The sequence below is a fragment of the Phocoena sinus genome, chromosome 7 (assembly GCF_008692025.1).
Source record: "Phocoena sinus isolate mPhoSin1 chromosome 7, mPhoSin1.pri, whole genome shotgun sequence".
NCBI classification, from domain to species: Eukaryota; Metazoa; Chordata; class Mammalia; order Artiodactyla; family Phocoenidae; genus Phocoena; species Phocoena sinus.
Genome location: NC_045769.1, coordinates 81,730,706 through 81,741,145, shown reverse-complemented (window position 1 = coordinate 81,741,145; position 10,440 = coordinate 81,730,706).

Sequence of the window (10,440 nt, the reverse complement as noted above, 5' to 3'; positions counted from 1 at the left end):
GCTTTTGTATGTTGCTTTAACTTTGGCATAAATCCCCAGTGATTCAGTGTAAAACTTTGTATCTAAATCTCCCTGAAAGAGAGTACAGCATTTTTATGAGCATAGTAGTACCATTCAAAATCATGTAAATGTACACACGCGTGAATATGTATATATAGCTTTAAAACTCTATAACGGATTATACTTTTAACATTTTTTTGATTTGTCTTTTAAAATGTCATGAATTTTTCAAATAAAACTGCTCTCTATTGTTCAGTTAGAGATATTTTTCTAGGGAATAATATGTAAATTCTTTGCTTCTTCAGAAGTTGTTATGGTTTCCCAATGTTATATGGAATAATATATTGGGAGAATTTTTCTGTTTTGTGGCAGCTTTTACTATCTTTAAAAAATGGTTCAAATCCCAAGTCACAATATCTTAATGTCAAATAATATTAAAAATGTTCTGCAAAAGAAAAATAATAGAAGAATTTTCTCATATTGGCCAATTGCAAATTTTAACCATGATTCTTTTTTTTTTTTAACATCTTTATTGGGGTATAATTGCTTTACAATGGTGTGTTAGTTTCTGCTTTATAACAGAGTGAATCAGTTATACATATACATATGTTACCATATCTCTTCCCTCTTGCGTCTCCCTCCCTCCCACCCTCCCTATCCCACCCTTCCAGGCGGTCACGAAGCACCGAGCCGATATCCCTGTGCCATGCGGCTGCTTCCCACTAGCTATCTACCTTATGTTTGTTAGTGTGTATATGTCCATGACTCTCTCTCGCCCTGTCACAGCTCACCCTTCCCCCTCCCCATATCCTTAAGTCCGTTCTCCAGTAGGTCTATGTCTTTATTCCTGTCTTACCCCTAGGTTCTTCATGACATTTTTTTTTCTTCTTAAATTCCATATATATGTGTTAGCATACGGTATTTGTGTTTTTCTTTCTGACTTACTTCACTCTGTATGACAGACTCTAGGTCTATCCACCTCATTACAAATAGCTCAATTTCGTTTCTTTTTATGGCTGAGTAATATTCCATAGTATATATGTGCCACATCTTCTTTATCCATTCATCCAATGATGGGCACTTAGGTTGTTTCCATCTCCGGGCTATTGTAAATAGAGCTGCAATGAACATTTTGGTACATGACTCTTTTTGAATTTTGTTAACCATGATTCTTAATAAATTTCTCTTTGATATGAATTTCTAAATACCAATCTGACTTTCTAAATCAAAGGAGTTAAAACCAAATGATCCAATTGCAGGTTTATTTAAAAAATGAAGAAATAAAGAAAGCTTTCTAGCTTTCTAGCTGCTTAAAATGCTATTGCTCTTTTTACAGAATGTCAAAAAAGTAATCAGTCTTCCTTTGATTAGGCTTATACCTTATCTTTCTCTCAAGCTTTTCTTTTTAACATCTTTATTGGAATATAATTGCTTTACAATGTTATGTTAGTTTCTGCTGTATAACAAAGTGAATCAGCTATGTGTATACATATATCCCCATATCCCCTCTCTCTTGCGCCTCCCACCCATGCTCCCTATCCCACCCCTCTAGGTGGTCACAAAGCACCGAGCTGATCTCCCTGTGCTATGCAGCTGCTTCCCACCAGCTATTTTACATTTGGTAGTGTATATATGTCAGTGCTACTCTCTCACTTTGTCCCAGCTTCTCCTTCCCCTTCCCCGTGTCCTCAAGTTCACTCTCTATGTCTGCGTCTTTATTCCTGTCCTGCCCCTAGGTTCTTCAGAACCATTTTCTTTTGTTTTTTAGATGCCAGATATATGTGTTAGCATACGGTATTTGTTTCTCTCTTTCTGACTTACTTCTTCACTCCGTATGACAGACTCTAGGTCCATCTACCTCACTACAAATAACTCAATTTCGTTTCTCTTTATGGCTGAGTAATATTCCATTGTATATGTGTGCCACATCTTCTTTATCCATTCATCTGTCGATGGACACGTAGGTTGTTTCCATGTCCTGGCTATTGTAAGTAGTGCTGCAGTGAACATTGTGGTACATGTCTCTTTTTGAATTATGGTTTTCTCAGGGTATATGCCCAGAAGTGGGATTGCTGGGTCATATGGTAGTTCTATTTTTAGTTTTTTAAGGAACCTCCATACTGTTCTCCATAGTGGCTGTATCAACTTACATTCCCACCAGCAGTGCAAGAGCGTTCCCTTTTCTCCACACCCTCTCCGGCATTTATTGTTTGTAGATTATTTGATGATGGCCATTCTGACCGGTGTGAGGGGATACCTCATTGTAGTTTTGATTTGCATTTCTCTAATGTTAGTGATGTTGAGCATGCTTTCATGTGTTTGTTGGCAATCTGTATGTCTTCTTTGGAGAAATGTCTATTTAGGTCTTCTGCCCATTTTTGGATTGGGTTGTTGTTTTTGTTTTTGATATTGAGCTGCATGAGCTGCTGGTAAATTTTGGAGATTAATCCTTTGTCAGTTGCTTCATTTGCAAATATTTTCTGCCATTCTGAGGGCTGTCTTTTCGTCTTGTTTAGGTTTCCTTTGCTGTGCAAAAGCTTTTAAGTTTCATTAGGTCCCATTTGTTAATTTTTATTTCCATTTCTCTAGGTGGTGGGTCAAAAAGGATCTTGCTGTGATTTATGTCATAGAGTATTCTGCCTATGTTTTCCTCTAAGAGTTTTATAGTGTCTGCCCTTACATTTAGGTCTTTAATCCATTTTGAGTTTATTTTTGTGTATGGTGTTAGGAATTGTTCTAATTTCATTCTTTTACATATAGCTGTCCAGTTTTCCCAGCACCATTTATTGAAGAGGCTGTCTTTTCTCCATTATATATTCTTGCCTCCTTTATCAAAGATAAGGTGACCATATGTGTGCTGGTTTATCTCTGGGCTTTCTATCCTGTTCCATTGATCTATATTTCTTTTTGCCAGCCTCATACTGTCTTGATTACTGTAGCTTCATAGTATAGTCTGAAGTCAGGGAGCCTGATTCCTCCAGCTCCATTTTTCTTTCTCAAGATTGCTTTGGCTATTTGGGGTCTTCTGTGTTTCCACGCAAATTGTGAAATTTTTTGTTCTAGTTCTGTGAAAAATGCCATTGGTAGTTTGATAGGGCTTGCATTGAATCTGTAGATTGCTTTGGGTAGTATAGTCATTTTCACAATGTTGGTTTTTCTAATCCAAGAACATGATATATCTCTCCATCTGTTTGTATCATCTTTAATTTTTTTTGTCAGGGTCTTATAGTTTTTGGCATATAGGTCCTTTGTCTCCCTAAGTAGGTTTATTCTTAAGTATTTTATTCTTCTTGTTGCAGTGGTAAATGGGAGTGTTTCCTTTATTTCTCTTTCATATTTTTCGTCATTAGTGTATAGGAATGCAAGAGATTTCTGTGCATTAATTTTGTATCCTGCTACTTTACCAAATTCATTGATTAGCCATAGACGTTTTCTGGTAGCATCTTTAGGATTTTCTATATATAGTATCATGTTATCTGCAAACAGTTACAGTTTTACTTCTTTTCCAGTTTGGATTCCTTTTATTTCTTTTTCTTCTCTTGTTGCCGTGGCTAAAACTTCCAAAACTATGTTGAATAATAGTGCTGCCAGTGGGCAGCCTTGTCTTGTTCCTGATCTTAGGGGAAATGGTTTCAGTTTTTGACCACTGAGAATAATGCTGGCTGTGGGTTTGTCATATATGGCCTTTATTATGTTGAGGTAGGTTCCCTCTATGCCTGCTTTCTGGAGGGTTTTTATCATAAATGGGTGTTGAATTTTCTTGAAAGCTTTTTCTGTATCTACTGAGATTATCATATGGTTTTATCCTTCAGTTTGTTAATATGGTGTATCACATTGATTGATTTGAGTATATTGAAGATCTTTGCATTTGTGGGATAAACCCCACTTGATCATGGTGTGTGATCCTTTTAATGTACTCTTGGATTCTGTTTGCTAGTATTTTGTTCAGGATTTTTGCATCTATGTTCATCAGTGATATTCGCCTGTAGTTTTTTTTCTTTTTGACATCTTTGTGTGGTTTTGTTCTCAGGGTGATGGTGACCTCGTAGAATGAGTTTGGGAATGTTCCTCCCTCTGCTATATTTTTTAAGAGTTTTAGAAGGATAGGTGTTAGCTCTTCTCTAAATGTTTGATAGAATTTGCCTGTGAAGCCATCTGGTCCTGGGCTTTTGTTTGTTGGAAGATTTTTAATGACAGTCTCAATTTCAGTGCTTGTGATTGGACTCTTTATATTTTCTATTTCTTCCTGGTTCTGTTCAGAAGGTTGTGCTTTTCTAAGAATGTGTCCGTTTCTTCCAGGTTGTCCATTTTATTGGCATAGAGCTGCTTCTAGTAATATCTCATGATCCTTTGTATTTCTACAGTATCAGTTGTTACTTCTCCTTTTTCATTTCTAATTCTGTTGATTTGAATCTTCTCTCTTTTCTTCTTGATGAGTCTGGCTAATGGTTTATCAGTTTTGTTTATCTTCTCAAAGAACCAGCTTTTAGTCTTATTGATCTTTGAGATAGTTTCGGTCATTTCTTTTTCATTTATTTCTGATCTGATCTTTATGATTCCTTTCCTTCTGCTAACTTTTTTTTTGTTCTTCTTTCTCTAATTGCTTTAGGGGTAAGGTTAGGTTATTTATTTGAGATGTTTCTTGAGCTAAGATTGTATTGCTGTAAACTTCCCTCTTAGAACTGCTTTTGCTGCATCCCATAGGTTTTGGGTCATCGTGTTTTCATTGTCATTTGTTTCTAGGTATTTTTTGATTTCCTCTTTGATTTCTTCAGTGATCTCTTGGTTATTTAGTAGTGTATTGTTTAGCCTCCATGTGTTTGTATTTCTAACAGTTTTTTTTCCTGTAATTGATAGGTAGTCTCATAGGGTTGTGGTCAGAAAAGATACTTGATGTGATTTCAATATTCTTAACTTTACCAAGGCTTGACTTGTGACCCAAGATATCATCTATTTGGAGAATGATCCATGAGCATTTGAGGAGAATGTGTATTCTGTTGTTTTTGGATGGAATGTCATGTAAATATCAATTAAGTCCATCTACTCTAATGTGTCATTTAAAGCTTGTGTTTCCTTTTTTATTTTCATTTTGGATACTTTGTCCATTGGTGAAAGTGGGGTGTTAAAGTCTCCTACTATTATTGTATTACTGTCAGTTTCCCCTTTTATGGCTGTTAACATTTGCCTTATATATTGAGGTGCTCCTATGTTGGGTGCATACATATTTACAAATGTTATATGTTCTTCTTGGATTCATCCCTTGATCATTATGTAGTGTCCTTCTTTGTCTGTTGTAATAGTCTTTATTTTAAAGTCTCTTTTGTCTGATATAAGAATTGCTACACCAGCTTTCTTTTGATATGCATTACATGGAATATCTTTTTCCATCCCTTCACTTTCAGTCTGTATGTTTCCCTAGGTCTGAAGTGAGTCTCTTGTAGTCAGCGTATATATGGATATTGTTTTTGTATCCAATCAGCCAGTCTATGTCTTTTGGTTGGAACATTTAATCCATTTACATTTAAGGTAATTATCAATATGTATGTTCCTATCACCATTTTCCTAATTGTTTTGGGTTTGTTTTTGTAGGTCTTTTCCTTCTCTTGTGTTTCTTGCCTAGAGAAGTTCTTTTAACATTTGCTGTAAAGCTGATTTGGTGGTGTTGAATTCTCTTAACTTTTGCTTGTCTATAAAGGTTTTAATTTCTCCATCAGATCTGAATGAGATCCTTGCTGGGGAGAGTAATCATGGTTGTAGGTTTTTACCTTTCATCACTTTAAATATGCCCTGCCACTCCCTTCTGGCTTGCAGAGTTTCTGCTGAAAGATCAACTGTTAACTTTATGGGGATTCCATTGTATGTTATTTGTTTCTTTTCCCTTTCTTCTTTTAATATTTTTTATTTGTATTTAATTTTTGATAGTTTGATTCATATGTGTCTTGGCGTGTTTCTCCTTGTATTTATCTGTATGGGACTTTGTGCTTCCTGGACTTGATCGACTATTTCCTTTCCCATGTTAAGGAAGTTTTCAAGTATAATCTCTTCAAATATTTTCTCAGACCCTTTCTTTTTCTCTTCTTCTTCTGGGACCACTATTATTAAAATGTTTGTGCGTTTGATGTTGTTCCAGAGGTGTCTGAGAGTGTCCTCAATTCTTTTCATTCTTTTTTCTTTATTCTGCTCCGTGGCAGTGATTTCCACTATTTTATCTTCCAGGTCATTTATCTGTTCTTCTGCCTCAGTTATTTTGCTATGGATTCCTTGTAGAGAATTTTTAATTTCATTTACTGTGTTATTCATCACTGTTTGTTTGCTCTTTAGTTCTTCTAGGTCCTTATTAAATGTTTCTTGTATTTTCTCCATTCTGTTTCCAAGATTTTGTGTCATCTTTACTATCATTACTCTGAATTCTTTTTCAGGTAGACTGCCTATTTCCTCTTCGTTTGTTTGGTCTGGTGGGTTTTTACCTTGCTCCTTCATCTGCTGCGTATTTCTCTGTCTTCTCATTTTGCTTAACTTAGTGTGTTTGGGGTCTCCTCTTCGCAGGCTGCACGTTCATATTTCCCATTGTTTTTGGTGTCTGCCCCCAGTGGGTGAGGTTGGTTCAGTGGATTGTTTAGGCTTCCTGGTGGAGGGAACTGGTGACTGTCTTCGGGTAGGTAGGGCTGGATCTTGTCTTTCTAGTGGGCAGGGCCGCATCCAGTAGTGTGTTTTGGGTTGTCTGTGAACTTAGTATGACTTTAGGCAGCCTCTCTGCTAATGGGTGGGTTTGTGCTCCTGTCTTGTTAATCGTTTGGCATGGGGTGTTGAGGACTGGAGCTTGCTGGCTGTTGGGTGGAGCTGGGTCTTAGTTTTGAGATGGAGATCTCTGGGAGAGCTCTTGCTGATTGATATTATGTGGGCCTGGGAGGTCTCTGGTGGCCCAGTGTCCTGGACTTGGCTCTCCCACCTTGGAGGCTCGGACCTGACACCCGGCTGGAGCATCAAGACCCTTCCAGCCGCACAGCTTGGAAGAAAAGGAAGGAAAAAAAAGGAAAAGCAAAAAAAAACCCAGAAAAACAAACAGATAGAACCTGAAACCAAATGGTAAAAGTAAAACTAAGCAGACACAGTCACCCAAACATACACACACACACTCATAAAAAGGAAAAAAAAAACAACCCCCCAAAAAACCAACAGTCAGAACCCTAGGACAAATGGTAAAAACAAACCTAAACAGACAAAATCACACAAAGGATCATACACATACACACTGACAAAACGAGAAAAAAGGAAAAAAAATTAAAAAAAATTAAAAAGAGAAGAGAGCAACCAAACTAATGAACAAATCTACCATTGATAACAAGCACTAAAAACTAAACTAAGATAAACGTAAAAACCAGAAACAAATTGATGCAGAAAAGAAACCCCAAGTCTACAGTTGCTCCCAAAGTCCACCGCCTCAGTTTTGGGAACATTTATTGTCTATTCAGGTATTCCACAGATGCAGGGTACATCAAGTTGATCGTGGGGATTTAATCCGCTGCTCCTGAGGCTCCTGGGAGAGATTTCCCTTTCTCTTCTTTGTTTGCACAGTTCCTGGGGTTCAGCTTTGGATTTGGCCCCACCTCTGCATGTAGGCCACCCTCAGGCATCTGTTCCCCACCTAGACAGGAGGGGGTTAAAGGATCGGCTGTTTAGGGCTCTCTTGCTCACTCAGGCCAGGGAGAGGCAAGGGTATGGTAGTCATAATTTGAATGCAGGGTGAGCCTGAGGTGGCAGAGGCCGATGTGACATTGCAACAGCCTGAGGCGTGCCATGTGTTCTCCCAGGGAAGTTATCCCTGAATATCAGGACCCTGGCAGTGGTGGGCTGCACAGGCTCCTGGTGGGGGTGTGGGTAGTGACCTGTGCTTGCACACAGGATTCTTGGTGGCAGTGGCGGCAGTGTTAGCGTTTCATGACAGTCTCTGGGGTCTGAGCTGACAGCCACAGCTCATGCCCATCTCTGGAGTTCGCTTAGGTGGTGCTCTGCCTTCTGTAGGCACACAGAGCAGGAATCCCTTCTCCTCACACACCCGGAAACAATGGTCTCTTGCCTCTTCAGCAGGTCCAGACTTTTTCTTGGACTCCCTCCCGGCTAGCTGTGGTGCACTAGCCCCCTTCAGGCTGTGTTCACACAGCCATCCCCAGTCCTCTCCCTGCAGTCTAACTCCTGAAGCCCGAGCCTCAGCTCCCAGCCCCCACCCGCCATGGCGGGTGAGCACATAAGCGTCTCAGGTTGGTGAGTGCTGGTCAGCACCAATCCTTTGTGCGGGAACCTCTCCGTTTTGCCCTCTGCACCCCTGTTGCTGTGCTCTCCTCCGTGGCTCCGAAGCTTCCCCCCGACTCACCGCCCCCCGCCCCCAGTCCCCGCCAGTGATGGGGCTTCCTAGTGTGTGGAAACTTTTCCTTCTTCACAGCTCCCTCCTAGAGGTGCAGGTCCCATCCCTATTCTTTTGTCTGTTTCTTTTTTCTTTTGCCCTACCCAGGTATGTGGGGATTTTCTTGCCTTTTTGGAAGTCTGAGGTTTTCTGCCAGCGTTCAGTAGGTGTTCTGTAGGAGCTGTTCCACATGTAGATGTACTTTTGATGTATTTGTGGGCAGGAAGGTGATCTCCACGTCTTACTCCTCTGCTGTCTTGAAGGTCTCCAAGACTTTTCACTTATAAGGGAAAGAAGTTAGAAATCTAAGGGGGCAGTGAGAGGTAACAGCTAAGGGTTTCCAAAGGATTTAATGATAGAAAAACAGGAATAACTCAGATAACCATTGCACTCAGAATTCTAGTGTGTGGGCTGTGCTCCTACAGTCTTACCATGGTCCTGATGATTAAAGTGTTGGATTCTGGGCTTGCACATAGGGAAAGGTTGAAGATGCAGATGTGTTTGATAATGCTCATAAATAGAAAGAACAGTGAGATTTTCAATAGCTTTCATACTGACTTATTTCTCTTTATTTTACTTGACCATCCACCAGAAAACATGGTCAGATGATATCTTTTAGTTATATTTAAAGCTTATGTTTTCTTATGTATTATAATTCTTCTGTGAAGAGAATACCATAAGCAGAATTGCAAAAGGTATTTCTAAATTTTAACATGTACTTTCAAAATATTTTCTTCAATCCATAACTACTTCTGAGGAAACTTTTACATAAAGTTAAGGTCAAACATTTTCATTTTGCCTGTCAGTATATAATTCCTCTTTAAATAAGCAATTAGCTAATGATTTACCATAAAATGTTTTCCTTAGCATCTATTATGTACTCAACATTGTGCTGCAGCTGTTGGAACACAGAGAAAGTATGAGCACTTACAAAGTCAAGGGAAAGAGACATTTAAGTGGAAAATATTTTTAGCATTATGTTTTGACTTAACACTCTGGAGGATGAAGATTTAATGCTTTTCAGCTACTTGCCTTGACCATACTTAGTCCACTTCTGGTCCTCCCCACCTCCCAACATGACTGTTGCTTATTTTTTTATTTTTTATTTTTTTTTTGCGGTACGCGGGCCTCTCACTGTTGTGGCCTCTCCCGTTGCGGAGCACAGGCTCCGGACGTGCAGGCCCAGTGCCACGGCCCACGGGCCCAACTGCTCCACGGCATGTGGGATCCTCCCAGACCGGGGCACGATCCCGCGTCCCCTGCCTCGGCAGGAGGACTCTCAACCACTGTGCCACCAGAAGCCCGACTGTTGCTTATTATTGCTCATGGATGAGCTAAGTAGTGTACCACGATCACTTTCCTTTTCTTGAACAACATTTTGTTCTCCCTGAAATCTGGTTTTATTGTTTGTATTCTTTTAGTTTTCTATGATTTTATCTCTATCTTAGACCAAACTCTCCCCCAGTTGTGGGAATATCATCTCAAAACTTTCAGGCCTGTTGGGGTTCTATCAGATTCATCTTCTTGAGTAAATCTCTCCTGATACCTTTCACCTGCTCCAGTCTTAGACCAGTTGCTCTCTAGCTCTGTAGCTCAGCTGTGATCCTGGGATTTTCCTTCATGGGCCTTGTCTTTCCTATATTATATCCCTTGTTTTCTATCTTTCTCTTTTTTAGTTCACTCTCTTTTATTGGAGGAACACATCTTCCAGTATCTTCTTGAGAAGGCTTAAATACCAAATAAAATTTGATATTTTTGATAAACAAATGGGACTTAATTAAACTTAAAAGATTTTGCATAGCAAAGGAAATCATAAACAAAATAAAATGACAACCTACAGAATGGTAGAACATATTTGCAATGATGCAACCAGCAAAGGATTACTTTCCAAAATATACAAACAGCTCATACAGCTTAATATAAAAACAAACAAACAAGCAGCCTAATCAAAAAGTGGGCAGAAGACCTAAATAGGCATTTCTTCAAAGAAGACATACAGATGGCCAAAAAGCACATGAAAAGATGCTCAATATCACCAA